Source organism: Triturus cristatus, chromosome 6 (genome assembly GCF_964204655.1).
Source record: "Triturus cristatus chromosome 6, aTriCri1.1, whole genome shotgun sequence".
Classification (NCBI taxonomy): domain Eukaryota; kingdom Metazoa; phylum Chordata; class Amphibia; order Caudata; family Salamandridae; genus Triturus; species Triturus cristatus.
Window position 1 is genome coordinate 1,255,838,739 of NC_140589.1, and position 22,891 is coordinate 1,255,861,629.

The 22,891-nt window shown below is 46.5% G+C and overlaps 1 protein-coding gene across 3 annotated transcripts in view; it reads left to right on the plus strand.

Moving 5' to 3' along the window:
• Window positions 1-22,891, plus strand: part of MEMO1 (mediator of cell motility 1) — a 274,285-nt gene that overhangs the window by 16,781 nt on the left and 234,613 nt on the right. The window lies entirely within an intron of this gene.

Below are 22,891 nucleotides of genomic sequence, written 5' to 3' on the forward strand. Positions count from 1 at the left end.
AAGGAGTAGGTTCCCATACTTATACTAAGTTTGGGGGTTGGACTTACTCTAGGGACCCACCTATGGGAGGGTTTGGAAAGAGGGGTGGTTACACCCATTTCCTTTGTCCAGTTTCGTGCCAGAGCAGGGGCAAGTAACCCCTGCAACCGGTTTGAACTGGACTATGCACAGGGACACCAAGTGTGCCCCCAGTACAGGACTTGAAAGCACCAGAGAGTGCTTCCGCCCAGCCCCGATACACATCTGCCTGTCTTGGGGGGGGGGGGGTGGGGGGTGGTTACACCTCCCTGGGACAGGAAACCTATTGTCCAGGCCTCCCTTGCCGGAGTTTCGGTCAGCAGCAGGAGTCCAGACTCGTGTCTGTGGCAGAGGCATCCATTTTTGGATGCCAGGGCTGTAGAAAGTCCTTACCGGGTTAGACCAGTGTGAACATGTCTCTCCCTCTAGAAAGGTGGAATGCTACCCCTGCCGCCAGAACTGGCGGGGGGTAGTATTCCAAAGCATTTGACACCAAACACGACATGTTTCTGTGCAGCCATCCCAAAGTTAGCATTTACCACGAGGTTATAATGCACTTAAGAGTAAATGGTCAGGCTGCACCACAAACAGCATCAGAGGAGGTACTCTGAACGCTGCAAAGGGGCTCTGCTCATGCAGGGGCACCCTCTCGCATAAAAACCAAGCACTCTGCCTTCAGGATTGTTAAGGCCTGCCATAGGAGTGGCTTATAGGTTTTATATGTGTGTGCAATGGTAGTATTATAGGTAGCCTATACCACAGTAAGGGGTGCAAGCACCACCTTACCCAGGCTGCAGTAGCAGACCTGTGGTGCCACTTTGGAGTGCTTCCCAGGGGTGGCATAATACATGCTTCAGCCCCTGGTAAGCCTCTGAGGTACCTTTGCCCTAGGTACATAGTATACCATATACTAGGGGCTTATAAGGCACTCCAGAATCCAATTAGAAATGTACCTAATGTACATGGAAACCATTTTATAGAGGAAGCAGCTAGGCTGGGGTCCTGATTGGCAGGGCCACAGCCAGACTAAGGTCGAAAAACAGTGAAACGACAGCAAAAAGTGGGGGGACCCATGTGAAGCAGATCCTACTCTCCTACACAACCCCCCCCCCACCCCAAACGTAGGGACATTAAACTAACCTTGACCAGTTGAGTCTTCATGTTCTAAGTGGAAATACCTAGAGTCCATCTGCATGGTTACTCCCAGGTCTATGTTCCACTGTAAAGTCCATCCCCTGTAGGGAAATGGACCACCTAAGCGGTTTGGGGTTTTTACCCTTCATTTGTTTTAGCCATAAGAGGGGCTTATGGTCTGTCTGAACTATGAAGTGAGTAGCAAACAAGTATGGCCTCAAAGTCTTCAGAGCCCAAACCACAGCAAAGGCCTCCCTCTCAATGGCTGACCAACGTTTCTCTCTAGGGGTCAGCCTTCTTATGAAAGCTACTGGCTGATCCTGACCTTCATCATTCAATTGTGACAGTACAGCCCCTACCCCCAATTCAGATGCATCTGTTTGGACAATGAACTTCTTGGAATAGTCAGGACTCTGCAGAATGGGAGCAGTGCACATCCCCTGCTTCAGGCCATCATATGCCTTTTGACAGCTAGCTGTCCACTGAACCTTTTTGGCCATTTTCTTAGAAGTCCAGCCATTCAGGGGTGTCACTATTGATCCATACCCCTTGACAAATCTCCTATAGTACCCAGTCAGGCTTAAGAAGGCTCTCACCTGAGTCTGGATAGTTGGAGCAACCCAGTCCATGATGGTCTGGATTTTGCTCTGTAGTGGTTGAACCTGGCCTCTACCTACAAGTTGACCCAGGTACACAACCTGACTCTGCCCTATCTGGCACTTGGTGTCCTTGATAGTGAGGCCTGCCTTTTGCAGGGCCTCCAAAACATTCCTCGGGTGGAACAGGTGACCCTCCCAGGTGGAGCTAAAGCCAGCAATATCATCTAGATATGCTGCACTATAGTATTCCAGGCCTGTAAGGACTTGATCCACCAACCTTTGGAAAGTGGCAGGTGCATTCTTCAAACCAAAGGGCGTTACCACAAACTGATAGTGCCCACTAGGTTGACATGAAGTACCCTGTGGGGACTCCTAGGGGTTCCAAGGTCTACCAAGTAGGTAACCTCCCCTTTCTGTTCAACAATTATATGGGGGCCACTCCATTTGTCCTGGAGGGCTGCTGGGGCCACAGGCTCCAACCCCCATACTTTCTGTCCTGGCTGGTAGACAGTCAGTACAGCCTTTTGGTCATGCCAGGCTTTTTGTAATTCCTGGCTAGCCTCCAGGTTTTTGGTTGCCTTTTTCATATACTCCACCATCCTGGAGCGGAGTCCAAGTACATAGTCCACTATGTCCTGTTTGGGGGGGGGGGGGGCTTGAGAGGTAACTCCCATCCTTCCTTAACCAGACACAATGGACCCCTGACAGGGTGACCAAACAAAAGTTCAAAAGGGCTGTAACCAACCCTCTTTTGAGGCACCTCCCTGTATGCAAATAAAAGGCAGGGCAAGAGTATGTCCCATCTTCGCCCAAGCTTTTCTGGGAGTCCTTTAATCAGGCCCTTTAAGGTTTTGTTGAACCGTTTAACTAAACCATTGCATTGTGGGTGATAGGGTGGGGTGAACTTGTAGTTCACTCCACACTCCTTCCACATAGCAGTCAAGTAACTAGACCTGAAGTTTGCTCCCCTGTCAGATACTACCTCCTTAGGAAAGCCTACTCTTGAGAATACATTCAAGAGAGCTCTTGCCACAACAGGTGCTGTAGTGGTCCTTAGGGGAATTTCCTGTGGGTACCTGGTGGCATGATCCACCACCACCATTATAAATCTGTGCCCAGATGCTGTTTAAGGATCCATGGGACCAGCAATGTCAATCCCCACCCTCTCAAAGGGAACCCCCACCACAGGTAGCGGTATCAGGGGGCCTTTGTGGTTCCACCTGCCTTGCCACTGGCTTGGCAGGTCACACAGGAGCGACAAAACTCCTTAGTGTCTTCAGGCATGTGGGGACAGTGAAAGTGAGGGACACTTCTGTCCCAAGTCTTGTTCTGGCCCAGGTGTCCTGCTAGGGGAATATCATGGGCTAGTGTCAATAGGAAGCCCCTAAACTTCAGAGGTATAACCACCTCCTGGATGAACCAGGCTTGGGGTCTCTACTCTCCGGGTAAAGGATCATCCCAATAAACTTTATGGGTGCCACTAGCATTCCCAGCAGCCTCATCAGCAGCTTGCTTTCTGAGGGGTTCAAGAGAGGGGCAGATTTTCTGCTCCTGGCTCAGATCAGACCTGGAAGGGACCCCTGTCTCCAAGAGCTCAACCTGGTCAGGTTCAAGCTCCTCTGGGACAGTTCCTTCTTCAGGCTCAAGATTATCTCCCTGAGGAGACTGATCAGCATTCTGAGTCCGGTGGGAAGGCACTGCCTTAACCCTACTGCTCCTCCTCTTGGGAGGCACCTGGTCCATTTTTCCAGAATCCAGGGCCTGTCAAGCTTTATACATTTTGGCCTGTGACCTAGTAACAGCAAAGACATGAGCCGGGATCCCTAACGTTTCTGCATGTGTCCTGAGCTCCACTTCAGCCCAGACTGAAGTCTCTAGATCATTGCCAAAGCAAGCACTGTACTGGTAGGTCTGCACTCACCACAACCTTCTTAAGACCAGTTACCCCTCCCCAGGAGAAGTTAACTGCCAGAGAATGGTCTGTTCTGACATTGCTAGCATTGATCACTTGATACATTTCACCAAGTATAATCTGCCCAGGATCCACAAGATCTTTTGTCACCATTGTGACACTTGCTCCTGTGTCCCTGAATGCCCAAGCCTCTACTCCATTTATTAAGGCTGTTGTCTGTATTTACCCAGATTACTGGTACTCACAAAGGGGGACATACCCATGCCCCCATAACAGACAAGCACAGCCTGAGTTGGAACTCTGACTAGGCCAGAGTCCATCTCAGAACCCAGGGTCAACCCTACTATACCCTTATTCTGGACATTGCCACCACCTATTGTAGCTTTACTAGGGGCAATGGTGGCTGGAGTAGATTCTTTGGACTTGGTTCAGTCACTGGTCCAGTGAGTATTCTGTTTACAGATTTTGCACCAAGGTTTCTTTTGGCCTTTACCCTTACTTGACTGTGACTCCCCATTTGAAGACGATTTTTGGGGCCCTTCAGAAGACTTCTGGTCTTTACCGTCGTCCCCACCCTTGTCAGAGGTCTTGGAATCCTGCTTCTTTAGGTCACCACCTTGGTTCGGTACCTTCTGCCTCACCCTGGTCCTAGCCCATTTGTCTGCCTTCTTTCCCAATTCTTAGGGAGAGGTCAGATCAGAGTCTACCAGGTACTGGTGCAACAGCTGATTTTGACAGTTATTAACCCCTTCAGTGCTCGCCCCTTTCCCCGCCCAGTGCTGGCCGTTGCATTAGCGGGCGGGGTCTATGACGAGCTGGACTCGTCATGGGCACAGCGCCACCGCGGCCCATGACGAGTCCAGCTCGTCATGGGCACTGAAGGGGTTAAGAATCTGCTCCCTCATTATCAGATTGTACATTCCTATGAAGTCACACACTTTACTGCCCAGTAACCAACCTTCCAGAGCCTTAGCAGCACAGTCAACAAAGTCAACCCAGTCTTGATTTTGTGCTTTTTGGGTGTCTCTGAACTTTAACCTATATTGTTCAGTGGTTAGGCCAAACCCATTTATTAGTGCACTTTTCAAGACCTGGCAATCATCAGCATCCTTTTCTCTTACAGTGAGGAGCTTGTCTCTACCTTTGTCTGCAAAGGAGAGCCATAAGATTGTTGCCCACTGACCTTGAGGGACCTTCTGTACTTTACAGGCCCTCTCCAAGGCAGTTATCCATTTGTGGATGTCGTCATCCCCACTCTGGTAGGGAGGGACAATCTTACTTGGGTTTCTATGGTCATAAGACCTCTCCCTTTCTCTAGGGAAATTGCTGCCACCAGGGGACTCTAGTCCCTCCTTTTTACTAGCTCTGTAGAGCTCTAGGGCTTCCCTATCTAGGGCCATCTGCTGCTTTCTGAGGTTGAACTTACCTTGCTCATACTTCAGCAGTCTCTCTCTCCTCTCCTGGGAGGTTCCCCACCCTCTGTGAGAAGAGACAGAGGTCCCTATAGATGAGGTAGACTGAACAGACCCCCTGAGAGAGATCTATTCCTTCTAACCCTACTTTTAAATCTTCCTGGAGGAACAAAGAGGGGGGCATTGTTGTCATCCACCTCATCCTCATCCAGGGGAGCTGGGTTCACCAGATCCTGATCATTGTCATCAGTCTGGTCAGCAGTAGAGGTGGGGTCAGGGGAGTTTCCACCCCTTGGCCCACCCTCACCTGCTGTCCCACCCACTCTGCCTACCCCTTCAGACCCACTAGGCCCTGAGAGATCATCCAGCCTGAGTATTTTTAAGAGATGCTGAGTGGTTGGGCTTTTGCCTGTCTTCAGCTTCCTAATGGAACATAAGGCCCTAAGCTGTGCAAAGGAGAGATCCTCATATTTATAGGGCAGAAGCTCACTGGCTTCTGGCAGGGACCCACTGGTTCCTGGCTGATTAGACATTACTAATTTGGTTCGGTGTATTGCACTACCTACACTATTGTAGCCTACTAACCTCTCTTGAGTTGTAGAAAGGGTGTGCTATCCTTTAACACACAACTCTAAGTTCAGGAGAACTTACTGTATACTAAACTTGATCTTATATGTACCTAAGGTACCTTTAGTGGTTTTCAGTTGATCAATTGAGATTATCTGGTAAAACAATAGCAAGCTGGAATCCCACACGCTGCACACCAATGTGAGAAGTTGGCCTGATATATGCTGTCCACTAGTTATAGTGGGCACCGTGTAACACTCCGAACAACCCCTTATGGTGATAGGTTAAAGACAACCTTTATTGAAAGCTATCCTAGTGGTAGCTATGGAGAGCAGCCTTCAGGCTAAGTCTTGAAGGAATGCAAAGCAGCTTGTTTTACCAGTCTATAATCTCTTGAATGACCAAATGAAAGAACAACCACACCAGGTATATATTTAAAATATATGTATTTAAGATAAAACACACCCCTCTAGTCTTTTTATGAGGCTAGAGTTCGAAGTACTGGAGTTACAAGTTAGCAATCAACAGTAATAGCACAAATACACGTTTGAGCCCTGAGGTGTACCAAACCATATACCAATAAAGTGGTATAAGAACCACGACTGAACTAGACACAAGGCCTAGAACCTGTAGAAGTGCATGCACCACAAGGAACCACCCAAGGTAGTGACACAGGGGACCCACGGGGACGCGTGCAGTGTGCGAACACAGCCGCGAAACCCCGTTTACTTCTATGGGGAATGTCGCGGTTGGAAATTTAGAGTTTAAGGACACTTAGATATCTACGAGCCAACCCCTTCGGACTTGGAGATGTCTAGGGCCAACACCCACGAGAGCACCGGAGTACTCTAGTTACCTCACCCAGGGAACCCGGGTGCATAGGTGTCAAATGGTGTCGGGTCGCGCCGCTGTTTTCAGTGGAAGCTGCTCAGGAAGTGCTGCTGCCGTAAAGAGGAGAAGTGTCCGGAGAGATCCAAGCCTGGATCTAGGATGGAAGGAACCTGAAAGCAGAGGGGACAGAGTCTGGGTCACTTACCAGTGACCAAGGGCACGATAGACCAATGCCCACAGATGTAGGGTGCTTCAGGTGAGTTAACCGGTGTCTTGACTCTTCAGCCACAAGGTCCAGGAGGCGCCGATGATGACCAGGAGCTGGATTCGAGCTGTCCCACAAAGTCTGTCGAGTGCTGTGGTGTCGGCGACCAGATTGGACCCAACAAGCCTTGGCAACGGCAAGTCACTTGGAATCAGAGAAAGGACGTCGGTGCAGACCAGTAAGGTCTGGGGGACTCACCCAGCGAGGGTAAGTCGGGGCACGTCTGGAGCAACCAGGAAAGCCCAATAATAAGAGGAGGTGCGTTCGTGGGGACCAACTAGCCAACGGGATAGCGATCGCAAAGGAGCCTTGAGCGGTCACACTGGAAACTGGCCCACGGGTCACTCGTGGAGTGGAAGCCAGAAATCTTCGGTGCAGGAGGTGCTCAAGGCTGGGGCTACTCGGAGCCCAAAGCACAACTTCGAGGAAGACCAGGAAGATGATTGATCAGCAAAAGATCACGGTGTCCAGGGGTCACGGTTCCACGTCACCCACGATAGCCATGGGCCTCAGCTTTGCTGTGGACTCAGGGTAGCCTCGGGGAAGTCTGAAAATCCACCTCTGGTGATGCAAAGACTTCGGCGGGCGGCGGGAGCTTCAGCGATGCAGACCGGTCAGTTGCTTAAACTTTGGTGCCTGCCAAGCAGGGGAGTCACTACTTGACCCCAAGGGAGATTTCTTGAGTCTTCTAGTTAAAGTAGAACGTCGAAGGTCCAGGATATATGTTGCAGAGTTTCGGCCAGGGTAATCTAAAGTCGCAAGGACTGGGTTCCCATACTTCTACTAAGTTTGGGGGTTGGACTTACTCTAGGGACCCACCTATGGGAGGGTTTGGAAACGGGGGGGGGGGGTTAGACCCAATTCCTTTGTCCACTTTCGAGCCAGAGCAGGGGCAAGTAGCCCCTGCAACCGGTTTGAACTGGACTACGCACAGGGACACCAAGTGTGCCCCCAGTGCAGGACTTCAAAGCACCAGAGAGTGCTCCCGCCCAGCCCTAATAAACATGTGTATGTCTGGGGAGGTGGTTACACCTCCCTGGGATAGGAAACCTATTGTCCATGCCACCCCTGCCGGAGTGTCGGTCAGCAGCAGGAGGCCCTTGTCTGTGGCAGAGGCATCCCTTTTGTGATGCCAGGGATGTAGAAAGTCTTTACCGGGTTAGACCAGTGTGAACATGTCTCGCCCTCTAGAAGGGTGGAATTTTACCCCTGCTGCCAGAACTGGCAGGGGGTAGTATTCCAAAGCATTTGACACCAAACACGACATGTTTCCGTGCAGCCACCGCAAGGTTATAATGCACTTAAGAGTATATGGTCAGGCTGCACCACAAACCGCATCAGAGGAGGTACTCCGAACGCTGCAGAGGGGCTCTGCTCATGCAGGGTCACCCTCTCACATAAAAACCAAGTACTTTGCCTTCAGGATTGTTAAGGCCTGCCATAGGAGTGACTTATAGGTTTGCAATGGTGTGTGCAATGGTAGTGATATAGGTAGCCTATACCACAGTAAGGGGTGCAAGCACCACCTTACCCAGGCTGCAGTAGCAGACCTGTGGTGCCATTTTGGAGTGCTTCCCAGGGGTGGTATAATACATGCTTCAGCCCCTGGTAGGCCTCTGAGGTACCTATGCTTTAGGTACATATTATACCATATACTAGGGGCTTATAAGGCACTCCAGAACCCAATTAGATATGTACATGGAAACTATTTTAAAGAGGAAGCAGCTAGGCTGGGGTCCTGATTAGCAGGGCCACGGTCAGACTAAGATCGAAAAACAGTGAAACACCAGCAAAAAGTGGGGGTACCCATGTGAAGCAGATCCTATTTTACTACAGCAGACTTTACCTTGCCTTACGGATATATAGTATGCACAGGAACATGACAATCGAAATTGACGTCATATCTTGAATACATGACCATCAGTGATGAAAAGGATCACTTTCACCATACTATTTGTGTATGTTGTGATCGAAACAAAGGATGGAGGATGGCAGAAGACTCAAATTCCTGGGATGATGCTTAAATGTATGTCCTCTGGTTTTAGACTAGGCTTGGGGGAAAATGTAACTCATGCTGGCGTAAGTTGCGTCATTTTGGGAATTTCTCATTGAACTTAATGTGCAAATTCAAAAAAATAACACCTTTCCGCCACTTCTTGTACTTGCGTGTCCTTTGCATTAAAATGTTTACTGCAAATGCTCTATTTGCTGTAAATTATTGAGAATTCACAGGAACAACAAAATGTGAGGAGCTATTCCCCACAATGCATTTGGTGAAATGGCATCTTTGTGCCCAAAATTGATATACTGGTGCTTTTCGCACTTAAATCTAGCACAAAATGACTGCTTCCATTTCGCATATTGGCATGTAGTTTTGCATAACTTTGTCGTAATTTTGCATAATTGCGTGAAAACAAATGATGCACTTATTTTTAGACCTTTCAGCAAACACTGCTAAAAATGTGCTGTTGTGTCTCCTGAAATATTTGAACGGGCGTCTTTCATCATAAGCCATGGATTCACTTCTCTGAAATGCTTTCTTCTAGGTCTGTCTGCTTTAGTTCAGCAATTCAAAGTTTTAATGCACGTTGATGCAGCTACTCTAGAGCCTACTTAGTGTTTATTTTGAAGAAAACACAGAATAAGACATGCTTATAGATACTTGTCATAACTATTCCAACTCCTCACTTGGCAAGTATCCTTCCCAGACCAGATGAGGGGGTCTCATGCTTTCTTCTGCAGTTGCCACAAAATGTTCATACCAGCATGATGCCTCCTTCTTTCGTGCTTATGGATTCTGCAGAACCTTTTCCATTGGATTTAGTTCAGTGTCGAGCCACGCCTGGGTTCTAAGATAAGCATTTATCTGCTAAAACTTAAACCAGGAAAGTTCCCCATTAGTCAATTCCTTCCAAGTATCCCCGGGAAGGCCTATTTCCCACTTTCTACCATCTGCATCCAGTACAAGATTACGGATTACCTCAGGGGTCATGCCAAGCTATTGAGCAGGCACTCTGGAGTCCCTGGTGAGTCACACACCAGTGACTGCTTACTGTAGTACGGAATTCCCAGGAGTGACCGGACCCCATACCACATTTTAGCTGCAGTCTTCAAGCATTTCAGATGCACTTTTTAAAAAAAAAATGTAGGAGGCCGAACTTTATAGGAAGCCAACCTCGGACAGATTATTCAGCATTGTGCTGTGCATAAGGCCCAATGACGAACTAAGAGGGCGAAGCAGGAGCAACCTGCTGTTTTTCAGTTTATAAGCCCAGCAGTACAATTGAGAAGCCCTAATCCACCATTCCCTAAGCTACTTCTCAACTTCTTCCAAGAAAGTCTGCCCCTTTTACTGGTCCAAATAAAAGATGTAACTCTCCCCTGTATTTTCATAAGACATTCTTATCGAAATCTTGCGGGATATTATCGAACAGGTATGAAAACTTGGGTAAGATAGACATTTCAACCAGATTTACTTGGCCATGCAGGTGAAGGGGGAGATTCTGCCACTTTGTTAGGAATGCATCCACTCTTATACACTTTCATGAAGTTCACAGAGCGGACCCTCTCCAATACTATGCAATATTGTTAATCCCAGGTATCTTAACTCTTTTGAGGTCTGACTATTTGGAAGGTCCTGGTTCTAAACCATTAACTTTGTTTTAGTTTCATTTATTTCATAACCAGACAACTTCGCAAAGGACTTCACCCGTCGTCATTAAGCATAGTATGGCAGCTTCAATGTTTGAAGTATACAACATCAGATCATCATTATATAATGCAATCTTTCTGGAGAAGATTCCCACTGTGACTGGCCTTATTTTGCAATGTAACCTCCAACTTTGCGCCAGGAGTTCAATGTATGAATCAAACAGTATAGGAGACTGGGCAACCCGATATATTACTCTTACCTATCTTGACTGGGGAGGTAAGACGGCCATTAACTAACACCTGATCGTGTGGCTCGCTGTGGATCTTGCTCAGCACACTCCCCAATTCCAAAATTCTTCAGTGTACCCGCCTGATCTTTCTAAATGACACAGTCAAAAGCTCTGGCCGCGTCGAGGGTTACAATTGACTGAGGAACCGTTTTAGTCATGGCAAGGTCTATTAATCCTATTGGAGTGTGGGTCAGCTCTCATTTGACTCCGTAGTAAGAAACCACTCTGCTCATTAATTAAACTCCCCACTGCCTTACACAGACGAGTTGCCAGAATGCTTGTGAAGACTTTACAATCACAATTCAGCAGTGATATTGGTCGATATGATTGACACTTATCCGGTTTTATGATCAGCCAGATGACTGCCTCATCCCAGGACTCTGGTAGAGGGAAGCCCCTCAAAAGCACAACATTAAACGGTTCTAGCCAGTCCGGGATCAAAACCTCTTGAAACAGATTGTAAAACTCATTTGGGATCCTGCCTGGGCCTGCACCTTTTCCTCTTTTAAGCATTTTAACTGCAGCCAAGATTTCATTCACAGTTATTTCACTGCACAAAGATTGCTGCTGCTCTAGAGTGAACTTAGGCAGATACTCATCCAACTATTCAACTCACCCTCATCCACCTCAAGAGTTTCTGAATATACATCCTGAAGAACTTATGAAATTCCTGTTCTATCCCCTCTGTATCCTCCATCACCCTATCCTCCTCTTTATTCCTGATCTTCCTTATATAATTTAGCATTCTATCCATCCTAGCCTTCCATGCCAACAGCTCTCGCCCTCCTCACGTTCCCCCAACTTACTGTCAGTCAGTCAAATATACTTTTATTTGATTTAGTTAAAAATCGTAAAAGGGTGGAAGAACCACCGTGGAACATGATACCTTAAGAATGCATTTTAAAAACCTAATATTAAAAAGACCAGAAGGTCATGACCACAGACAGAAGGCAACTGATTAAGTAAAGGTGTTGACAGTTATATTGGTGCAATTGGAAGTTGTGTATTCACAGATTATTTTTAGGCTATTTAAGTTAGATTACTTTTTTGTCCAGTTGTTTTGCCGCATTTCTCCAAAATGTTATGGCTCTGCAAGACAGAGGAGTCGACGACCCTGCTAGACACTTGATGACTGCTGCTCTGCATGTTCTTATTTGTTCCTTCCTAAAGGCCTCCCGAAGGACAGTTTTTCGATTTTCTTATAGTAAGGGGCAAATGCATAACTTACTGGCCTTACTGCTGCAATACTTTCTCCTCAAATGTCCGCTTGAAATTCAGTTATAGATCTTCCAACTTCCCCTCCAGCTTTTCCTACTCTCTCTCTGAACATGAGTTTGTTTTCAGTTCTGTTTCTATAATGGCAATCTCCTCTTCCATCTGTGATACGTTCATCCTTTCTCTACTATTCCAAGTGACCAAGGAACTCTTCACTGACCCCCTTAACCAAGCTTTAAATACATCCCGCACTATATGAATGGAGGAAGATGCCATGTTTCACCTGAAGAAATCCCCTGAACACTCCTCTGTCTCCTGTAGGATTCCTGGCTGGAGGAATAATCTTCTATTAACAGTCCACCTTTGTAGCTGCATACTTGCTAACAGCTGCAGCTTTAGTAACAACGCAGCATGATCAGATATGTGGATAGGGAGGTGATCTGTATCCAAAATTCTTTGTCTCCCCACAATCTACAAAAAATATGTCAATCCTTCAGTAGTGACCATTCTTCTTACTATAGAAGGAGTAGTTCCTTCGGCTTCCCTTTACCCTGTGCCAGGAATCGCAAAGGTTCAGATTCTCCAGCACTGATAGAAGATAAGCCCTCATCTTTGGCGAACTAATTTGCATGCGGACTGATGGCCTATCTAGATTATTGCCCAATAAGATATTAAAATCCCCACCTAAGATGACTGGCTTTAAATTCTACCAAATTAGAACAAGCATTTGCAACGCAATAGGGCTCGCATTTTTGAGAGTTAGAGCTATTGGCATTGTAAATGACAATGTTTTTTGCCTATGTGTTTTGGCTTGGAGTGGATGTACGGGGTTTGGAGTTGAATTATGTGGGTTGAATTAAAATGGTCAGTTGTGGAATTATGTGGTGTGTAGTGTATTTGTGTACTGGAATTATGTGGCGTGGTGAATAGATAGGGGTGAGAGCTGCACAGAATAAATAAAAAGGAAGATGGAGAGGGATAGGTAGTTTGCGCAGGAAGTGGTGAATGAAGGATAAATTACTTGCCTGTAATCCTAGTTTCAAACATTCACTCCCAGTCCAGTCTGGGACTAAACCCATCGTTTTTGCTCGCCTTACCGTTCCAGTTTGGGCCTAGCTATATGCAAATCAGTCTTGGCCCTGCTCCTCATGGGATAAGTCCAGCCCGAACTGCCATGCCAGGTCCTCCCTGGACCAGAAAGCAAGCATCCTGGGACCAGTTTCGGGGTATCCCCGTCTTCAGCTAGGCTAGCTTGAATCCGGTGGCGTAGCGAGCACGGGACCCACGTCTGGGCATACCCTTGCCACTCTGGCCAAAAAGATGATGGACGGAATGCTGAACAGTGTCAAACATTCACCCACCCCCGTTCATCAATTGTTCTATTTGCATTAATGAACATAACATAACAGGGATATTGTAGAAAACATATTAACCCTTGCTTGATCTTTTGTCGATATTGACAGAAACCGATGTTTGTTACCCAGCACAATGGTACTCATTTTATCGAAGGATGAAAGCCTGGGTGGACCTGCTGGGATTCAATCATCCACTGAGTCTAGAACATATCGCGGATGATTCGGTTCACGGAGCTAGAAGACTGTATCTTTGTAAATGATAAACTGATAAAATAGCCCGTTCTCGACATATACCCCTTAATTCTGGTTACATTGAAGGGATACCTGTGCTTTATAAAGGGCCCACAAATTAGAATATTTCATGTTTTCCTTGTGAGCTGGGATTCTGTGATTGGATCAGAAATACATCGGGAATGCCTTGTGTAACTCTGGCAGGAGGCTCACTGAACCCTTGACACTCTGGACATGACCTATGTAATAGCGCTTTTGAGAGTGTTTACATAAGAGAATGGTTCTGCAGCCAAGAAGGAGTAATTCCAAACAAAGCTTTAGAAACTTATTTTTCGTTATTGGTACTAACAAGAAGGAATGTATTCCTGAACAGTAGAACAGCCTCAACACCAGCAGGGGAGCGGCCCTAAATCCTTTAATGCATTAAAAGCTAAGGTTCATGGGCAGTCCGGCCCTGCGGGCAGACGAGGATTAGACATACATACTGAAAGGTGCGAGAGACTGATTCAGAAAAAAAACTGTCTTACTTCAATAAAAATAATTCAAGAAAATCGTAATAATGTAGCGCTTTTGGCACGAATAGCAATGAAGCGCTGCAAACGTCAGCAGTCCTTACACTAGAAAGAATATTTCATCGTCATAGAGTTTCACTGAAAGCTACTTCCGCTGGCCCCAGCCGAGACTGTCAGTACTTCCGCAGCCCGCTCAGTGGTTTTCAGGCGTGACGTCACAGAGCCTTTTTTCACCTCCATTGGACTGGTGTCTAGCGCAGATATGTCAGTTTCTTCACGAGCCAATTGCGTCCATGTTGACCCTGGCTATTTATTCTGACAGTTAAACCGTCCTTTTCTAAAAGAACAATTTATGTAGATTTTGGGGCATTCATGTGTGCAAAAACAATGTTTTGCTTTGCACCAGGAGCAGAGAATGTGCGCTTAAGAGACGACTATTTCACATTGTCGCATAAATTCGGTTTTAGACTCCACGTTTCAGGTAATCCATTTTAGCGTGTGTGAAACGACGAGTGTCGCCGGTCCAGGGGGCGGCCCTGAATGCACTCTTCACACCCCTGCAGTGACTTCCGGTATTCGAGGACGGTGTTAGAGAATGCTGCGAAGCCCTCGAGACACACAAACATGTCCTGACGCCGACGTCAGATTACACAGGGTGTCGGCGTGTTGCATTAATCTGGCAGCAGTGAGAGTGGTCTGAGATTATTTGAAGGGCCTGTCTGTGATACTCTGTCCGAATGACGCTGCTATGCTGACACCATTGCTGCTTTTACTAGTATCACAGGCAAGTGTGACCCAAGGGGATACCGATTTAGGAAATGGGCGCACTTATTAGCAGGGCTCAGTGGTAAGCCTTGAACAATGGTATTTCTGCTCATCACAATGGAATTTGGGGAAATCTGAGCACGCTTGCAATGCTTCTAGTCACTGATAATGCTTTGCTAGCGCCGAACTTTTTCATTCACTATATACGTTTATCGTTCTAACTTACTCCTTTTCTCGTCTTGGATGACCTTGCCAGTCCAGTGTAATAAGATAAGATGCATTTAACACCTGAGCTCATATCACTGAAACGTTGCAATGGTGCAAAAAAAAAAAAACTATTTACACTATCTTTGCTGATTGTTCAATGGGGGATCGGGCAAACAGATTTTGCACAAATCCATCTCATGGAAATTCTGAGATCTTACGTAGGACATATACTGCTTATAAATTAATTACGAGTCATAGACATATGAACAACAACATCCGAATCGGCGTTTAACCATTTAAACAACAAGTGGTGCGTGCGCGCGCGCCACAGCGAGCCATGTGGTTTCAATTATCGCGCCCGTGTCCGGGTACGATAATTGAAACCACATGGCAACGGTGCGCGTAACAGACACCAATAGGTCATGGGCGGAGCAATGCGCCCGCCTTTGGCCAGTTGCGTGCTGTCTTTTATAAAAAGACACATGCAAAGGACAATATGCTGGGCCAAAAGGAAAAGCACACACACGAGCGTGTGCGATTCCTAGGTCCGTTTCTAAACCCCTACAAGAGGTCTCTTGCTGCGCACTGCAACGCTAGGCGCAAGACCTAAAAAAGGGTGGACAGCGATGAAGCATCATCTACGCTTGGGCTGTAATAACTAGATAAGGTGTACAAGCTCTGCAGGGCCTTAATCTCCGCTACTATCCAGCACCCATTCTCATCAGCCTTATAACTTACCACTTCCACCCCTTCATTCATAGTCATATATATATATATATATATATATATATATATATATATATATATATATATATCTCCTTCATACAATGTTGCTGGTCTGTGGCCACTTTACCCTCCACCCACCTTTTGCTTTATAAAAAGGTTTGTGCACTGTGGCCTCAATAAATGAGTCTCCTGCAGCAAAATGACTTGGGCCGAACTATCTCTCGAGAATTAAAGAACCAAACACTGCCTCCTCACCCGCAACCCATTCACATTCCAGCACAAAATGAAAGGGGTTCAGCCCCCCTTGCAGGTCATCCCTTCCCCCCCATAACCCCCAGAACACATTTTAACCAAATTACCCCCAGTGATTTTGACCCTGCCTATACTAAGTGAGACCGTTTTTCTTTTTCTGCCCACCACGTTTGCATCCATTGGAGAGCACATTATAAGGCACCACACAGCAGCATGTAGTTGGCCCAGGCCAGCCACCATTCAGACAGGGTGTACGGTCCCTTCCAGTAGCAGTAATCCTCTTTGGGCACAACCGATTCCTCTGGCAATGTGCACCACGCAGTCCAGGATGTTTGGTCCCTCATCCCCACTAATGTATCTCTGCCCTGATGATGTATGGCATCAGTAGTTGCAGTGTAGTGTGCCTTGAAGTTGGGTGTGGTCCAGAGAGCTCTCCTTCGAACCACAGATGTCTCACCTAAATCTCAGTCCTGTCTGCCATAAGTCCTTGGAATGCAGATCTTTAGTGAGGCCATGACCTGGCTTTGCGAAGGCCAAGTGTAGAAACCTCTCCCTCCAATCTGTCTAGTCATTACAGTTGGATGCTCAATGTTTATGGCTGTCTCTGGGCAATGCTCAGATGTGCTCCCCAAAGCCACCAGTGTGGACTGGAGCCAAACTAAAAGGCACACAAGAGTTTAGCACCGAGAAATGCCCACTTTCTAGAAGCGGCATTTCTAAACTATTAATGACCAATCCACTTTTACCACAAGGGAGGATTTGTCACTGTGAATCTAATGATAGTAGACAACATGAGGCTGCTCCACTATAATCCCATCACAGCACCTTAAAGTAATCTCAGCCATTCCCCCATGTTAACCTATGGGGAGAGCAAATCTCATAGGTAGTGAAAAAGACACATGAAGGTTCTTCACTACCTGGGCACGGAACACATGTACCTGCCCATCACCAATCACTTGCTCCACTGGTATCTATATTAGTGCAGCCTCATGCTGCATCTAATAATGGCCTTTGCTCTAGGGATAATCTTGGTTTGGGTAACGCAATTTAGTTTTAAATCACCCCCACAGTCCTTTCAGGCATACTGTCTATTGTGGTTATTGGGCATGATGCAGAGGCAGGCCCAGTGGCCTTATGTTTGCCCATGGCTCATGTATTTTGATGGAAAAGTCTCCTGCCAGCAGCCGCGGAAGAGAGTGAGCCCAGCCTAGCCACGTTTGCCTTTGTTTGTTGCAAACCTAGTTTGCGCAGACTAGCCCGCTCTTGGCCCGGTTTTCACCCGGCACCTGGTTAGGTCCCACCCCAGCCTTGTCAAGAAAGTTAATTGCTGGACAAATGCAGGCCGGGAAACCACAGATGAACACTCCTGTGCTGCACAATCCCCTGAACTCTTATGAGCACGTCACTGCCTCGGGTCCCACCTTGCCTCAAAGATTGCTGGGGAACGTAGTCCCACCCCAGCCTCACCAAGAAAGTTCAATGTTAATGTTAATGTTACTGGGTACTTGTAGAGCGCGCGGCTACTCCCAAGAGTGTACCGGCGCTAAAAAAAAGGAACCAGTGACAGAACCAAACAGGAGGCCCCAAGGCCGTTGAGCTATTATGCAAACAGCCAAGTTTTTAAGCTGCGTCTAAAACTGAGGAGATCCTGCGCCTGACGCAAGGCTAGAGGCAAACCATTCCAGAGCCGAGAGGCCATCACCTGAAACGACCGTCCACCCAAACGAGAACGGGAGACCCTTGGGGTTTGCGATAGTAGCAGATTAGAGGACCTCCAACTTCTAGATGGAACACAGTGTAGGGCATCTGTTTCTCAAATACACGGCCCCAGTATTATGGATGGCTTTGTAAGCCAGCACCAATGCCCTACAATGTACCCTCTTGCAAACTGGAAGCCAGTGCAAGGACTTCAGGTGAGGAGTCATGAGTCCTGAGGTCAACCATAAGTATGGCTCTGGCTGCGGCATTTTGTACCAACTGAAGGCGGCCCATAAGATACTCAGGAAGGCCGACATAAAGAACATTTACGTAATCAAGACGAGACAGAATCAGTGCTTGTACTACGATCTTCCTATGGGATACTGGGAGTAACGGAAGAAAATTACGCAGCATTTTCAGTAGGCCGAAACAAGTACTAGCCACAGCCTGAACCTGGGATTTCATGGACATATCCGTGTCCAATTTTACCCCTAGATTATTGACCGTTGTGGCTGAGGTAGCGGGAGGAGACCTATTCGACGGCCACCATTCCTGCCACTCATCCCCAGGGTTATGTCAGAAGAAAATAATTTCTGATTTCTCCGAATTGCATAGTAATTGATTCTGTTTAAACCACTCCAATATTGCTGACAAACAAAGGTTTATCTCATTCCCATTGAGGGCCTCATCCTTACCGCACGTGAACAACAATTGTGTATCATCGGCGTAAGAGATGATTTTGGCGCCATAGTGTTCAGCCAAAGGGGCCATGAACACGTTAAACAGAGTGGGGCTTAAAATGGATCCCTGTGGGACACCTACATTCAGAGGCGAGATGGGTACTGCAAAAGGGGGTAACCAAACTGTTTGCTGACGATTCTCAAGGTAAGATCTGAACCACTGTAGGACCATGCCCCCAATACCACATCCTTGGAGTCTACTCAAAAGGAGTTCATGGGGTATGGTATTGAAAGCTGCGGACAGGTCCAATAGTATCAGAACTGCCTTCCCTCCTTTATCAAGTGTGGCCTTAATGGATTCAGATATTTCCAAGAGGACTGTTTCTGTGCTAAAATTAGCTCAGAAACCAGATTGACTTGGATGTTAAACACAGTTTGTTTCAACAAACTCCGCAACAACCTTATTTACAAATTTCTCCAAGGCCTTGGAGAAAAAAGGCAGCAACGAGATTGGCCTATAGTTGCTGGCTACAGAAGGGTCGGCAGAGGGCTTTTTTAAAAGAGGAAGAATTTTCCCGTGCTTCCAGCTATCAGGCATCATTCCTACAACCAGAGAGAGGTTCAAAACCTTGTTGACAGCCGGGTTTATCACCTCTGCAACAGATGCGAGAATTTTCGCAGGGCAGGGGTCTGATGGTGAGCCTGATTTCAGAGAACGCATTATCTTTAATGAGTCTTCCAACGTGATTGGAGGAAAATTCAGAAGAAATCCACCAGCATTGGGTGAGACATGAGGGGGGTTATCAAGATTACCTGTTGTGGCTGCGGATGCTTCCCCCAGTGAAGCTTGTATGGTAGTGATTTTTGTATAAAAATAGTGTGCAATACTGGACATCCATTCATCAGTGGGAATAAAAAGTTTTTTTTATTGCACTTGGGGCAGAGACATTTTTGACAATTTAAAAAAGTTCCTTGCTCTTATTGCCTGCTTTCTCTACTTTTAAGGCCAAAAAGTTAATTTTTTCCAAGCGAACTTTGGCGTAATGAACTTTTAATGCCTCTTTGTAAATAAGCTTATCCACGGAGATAAAGTCCTTCCTCCACGTTCTCTCCAAACATTTGCAGTGACTTCTACTTTTCCTAAGAGCCTCAGTAAACCAGGGGGCCGAGGCTCTGCCGCCATTAACAGCATGGAGCTTAGGAGGAGCAAGCTCATTTGCATGGGATTCCAGCCAACTCTCTAAAGAATGTACATCGTGCATTAGATTGTCCCTAAAACGGATAGGATGAGATTTAAGTGCACTGCCAAGTGCAGCCACCGTCATCTGATTAAAAGGTCTAAAACGTCTGGAGCGCTCTGTGTATTGTGTATGAGACCTGAACCAATTTTTTATTTATTCTAAAAGTAAGTAGGCAATGGTCTGACCATACAATAGGGTGGGGCGGGTCCATTACAATCTTATCCGTCGAAAAAACCTGGTCAAGGATATGTCCCTTTTCATGCGTAGGGGTAGACACATACGGGATAAGATTTAATATACTAAAAGATTCATATAGTTTCAAGGACTCGGGGTCCCTACAATGGTCCATATGAATATTAAAATCTCCATGTACCAGACATTGTTTATATTTTACAATTATAGGAGCAATAGCGTTGCCTAGTAACTCCAAAAAACTTGTCGCCTGACCTGGAGGCCGGTAAATTAAAGTACCTGCAATTGACTGGTGGGCAGATACCAATAACAAAATACAAAAAAACAAGACTCTCGGCATCATCCAACTCTAGAGTAGGTAGAGCAGTACAGATAAATGAACTTCTATAAATAATGGCAACTCCCCCCACCTCGACCACCCCGTCGATCTTTCCTCAATATTGGGTAGCCTGGGGGGGATAGCGTTCGCAGTAGTCGGGTTGGACCCTTCGTGAAGTCAGGTCTCCGTCAGAAACATGACATCAGGTTTAAGCTCCAAGAGCATATCGAATTTGAAACTCATGCTGCTTCAAAGAGCGTGTATTTAGAAGCATCATTATTAAATCATTGTTATCCCCTGAGTTCAGCACCACCGAGGGACAAGGGACCTGCTTTCCAGGCTTTGCTCTACTTCCTACAACAGGAGAGAAAAGAGGTACCCAGTTGCAGACACTACATTTAAGACCCTTCATGTTGGCAACAGAAAAGGATTGGGGGCGGCAACTCGCACACTTACCAATTGCCAAAAGACTTTCCCCATTGTAGCATATGCGATTGCCCCTTGAGCACAGGTCACTTGGCGTCAGACAACCAGCATAACTGCCTACAGACTCCTCCGGGACGCTGACGGGCGCAGACGGGCTTGCCTTGGGAGCGCCCGCTGCGCGCGCGCGCAGCGTCCCGTTTTGAAGGCTCCGGGTGCATAAACAACTAGACCACTTCCTGCAGGGCAAATGTGAGCCTGGAAACCGCTGGGGAACACTCCTACACTGTGGAATCCTCCGATCGCTCTTGAGCGCGCCATTGCCTCGGACCCCACCGTGCCTCATAGATTTCTGGGAAATATAGTCCCACCCCAGCCTCCCCAAGAAAGTACACTGCAGGGCAAATGCTAGCCTGAAAACTGCCAGTGAATACTCCCTTAGTGTTTCACTGAGGAAAAAACAAAGGTAATAGGGATGTTACAGTTAGGTTCAGATTTTACACACAAAAAAACATAGTAATTCAGCAGTTAGAGTTATCTCAAGTAACTACACCGGTGCCCTTAGGTACCTATAGCTCGGCCTCGCCATGCACTGATAATTCCCCCACATATTACTTCATTTCTAACATCTTCCATGACATCATTGATAATATTACTGCAACATTTGCTGTAAAATTGATTAGAAAACTGTGCATGGTGGGGAGCGAGCTGTAATTACCTTTGGGCACGAGTTATAGTTACTTGAGATGACTCTAACTGTTGAATTTCTATGGGTTTGTGTGTGTGTAAAATCTGAACCTAACTTTAACGTCTCTGTAACCTTTGAGCTAGACAGATAGATAGACCGATAGATGGATATTTTCATTGCTTGGCTTCTCCCACGACATGATCGAGGTTGATGACCCAACAGAGAGCCACTGACATGTTGGGCTGGAAGAGCAAAATAACTAGAGAAACACCCATATCGAAAGGACATGTCCTGAAAGAGGTTGCCAAGCATGAGGGATTTAAATCTTGGTACCTTATGGGAATCCCCCAGACAGGAGATATTTTAGAGGGAGACCCAATGAAACCATTCCTTAGTCAACAAGCAGAGCTCGTTGTCCATTACTTACAATTATACAAGTACGTTCAAATACAACACACACATCAGGCGAAAAATCTAAACTAGGGGACAGTTCCAGAATATGTGCCTCTAGAAGCAAGGATATAGGCAAGGATATTCATGGGAGACCTGGGACCGGATGCAGTACCTGCCATTTTAAACACTCATTAATAACATGCTTTATCAGCTCTGCAAACTGAGGGATAAGTGGGAGGCAGATTTAGAAAGAATGGAAGACCTAGATTGGGCAGCTGCTCTGATGCATCCAGGGGAGGTGGCTATCTGGGCTTGCTTCCACCGTATGCAGCTGAAATTTCTGCACAGGGTGTACTACAACAGATGTAGCCTATACAAAATGGGAAAGCTACACCCACCTGTGTGAAATGAGACAGACAAAGCTACATTCCTGCATGCAGTATGGCGGTGCATAAAAGTACAGGAATTTTGGCAACTAACATTGAATGAGTTGCAACGCGTCCTGCAGTGCAAAATTCCACGTAAACCTCAGCTCATTATCCTAGAAATATCCTATGAGTGGGGAGTCCTAGTCCTAAACTTATATTTTGCATGCTCACCTTCATAGTCGCCAACAGGGATATAGCAAGAAATTGGGCTGCATGATGATGGCGAGCAGGTCTAATCTATATATGGAGGTCGAAAGGGTAACCTACAACAGCTGGAGATGAACCTAGAAATTTAGGAAGTAATGACCGTAGTGGAGATTTCCATGGACTGGTGGAATGGCCTGACAGTGGACAGCGGGGCACCAGTACATCCACTGCTGTGTAATCGGGCCACTTTCAACTGGAAGCAATGTTCTGACCTGTGTCAACTTACAAGGCTACTTATTTTGGAGGCGGCGGCGTAAGGTAGAACTGTACAATACTGAGAATTTGTCTTAGTGTTAGCCCAGAAATGGAAGCCAGTGGCAGTGTGTGTTTGTTTCTTCTTTTTCTTTGCTTTTGGCTTTAGGGTGCCATGCGTGAAAGCCAAGGAATCCCCTCTCATAATAAGGCATGTTCTTTTTCAATATTACTCAATTACAGTCGAATTCTGGGTGGATGGCCCTTTTAGGGCTGTTTTTATATGAGCATGGCTCAGTGTTTAGAAGTTGACCTCCGTTCCAATCCTATTACCACCATACTTCCAGAGGGCCTATTCATTACATTTCTAGTGTCAAAGAATTGTGAAATACTTTATTTTTCCATACTTTATGTTGCTAGACTAATACAAAATAAAAAAACTGTATTTTACATGTACGTGGAACTGCAAGATTACATTGTGGGAAACC